The following is a 1,150-nucleotide window of genomic DNA, read 5'->3' as shown; positions in this document are numbered from 1 at the left end:
CACTATACCCCTCCTGCCTTGCCGCCTTGCTTCTGTCCTAATCAGCGGCGCTAACTACTCTAATACCCGGTAAATATGGATGCCGGACTCCCCCCACCATTACGTAGCTGCCTTCTTCTTCAACTGATAAGCAAATCAGAATCCAGTCCTCGGACTGAAATTGCACGCGCTTGCAATTTCTGTCCGATGCCTGGATTCTGATTTGCTTATCAGTTGAAGAAGAAGGCAGCTACGTAATGGTGGGGGGAGTCCGGCATCCATATTTACTGGGTATTAGAGTAGTTAGCGCCGCTGATTAGGACAGAAGCAAGGCGGCAAGGCAGGAGGGGTATAGTGTAGGCGGACCTCCGTTTTGTTATTTTCAATATAAAAACATGTTAAAGTAAGTGTTGACTGTCCCTTTAAGCTTTCAAAGTATTGTAAGGTTGATTGGTAAAAATGGGTGTATATATATTAGCATAGTAAATATTATTTGTAACTCAATTTTTAAAAATATATTTGTGGAAATTATCACAATGTTAAGAAATCTAATTTGAACAGTAAAAACAATAAGGTTTTGGTAGCATAATAATAATAATAATAATAATAATAATAATAATAATCACCATTACTTTAAACAGAAATGCATTAGGTTGGGTAATTGTTTTGCAAGGAAACAATTTGATCCTTCTGGTTCTTACACAGGATGAGTGGGTGGCCATGCAGTTGCATGAAATGTGTCTTCCCTTATGTTACGACCTGACACAATACCTTTCTGATTTAGAACTAGAAGTCAACTGTATTTAAGTTAATAAACAGAAATAAAAGCTTAGTAGTCTAAAATCCAGACTATACCATATTCTTAGTAGGGAGACCTGGTATTTTATGGGTTCTCTAGTGTCATCCTGAATTTTTCCTAGCAGAGGATGGAAGGGCTGTATATTTTTGCTTGAAGGGGATTCTGAGTTTCTCCTGTGCTTGTACCATCCAAAGCTCACGTTTGGGGTCTACTTAAGTGTCATAGGGGAGACCCAAAACGACTACCTGCCCAGTGTGTCTAGCTAAGATCAAGTAGTACCTACCCTGCACATGAAAGTAACCTGGCTTTCCAGTGTCACCCTGCAATCTTAAAGGGACAGTCTAATCAAAATTAAATTTTCATGATTTAGAT

At 39.0% G+C, this 1,150-nt stretch overlaps 1 non-coding gene across 1 annotated transcript; it reads left to right on the top strand.

Moving 5' to 3' along the window:
* Window positions 1-663: 663 nt before the first annotated feature.
* Window positions 664-760, top strand: LOC128665402 (small nucleolar RNA U13). The gene has a single exon (XR_008403155.1). It is a non-coding gene; the product is annotated as a small nucleolar RNA U13 (small nucleolar RNA).
* The last annotated feature ends 390 nt before the right edge of the window (window positions 761-1,150 follow it).

This window comes from Bombina bombina, chromosome 6 (genome assembly GCF_027579735.1).
Source record: "Bombina bombina isolate aBomBom1 chromosome 6, aBomBom1.pri, whole genome shotgun sequence".
In the NCBI taxonomy this organism is placed as follows: domain Eukaryota; kingdom Metazoa; phylum Chordata; class Amphibia; order Anura; family Bombinatoridae; genus Bombina; species Bombina bombina.
This window is presented reverse-complemented; position numbering and strand designations above follow the sequence as displayed.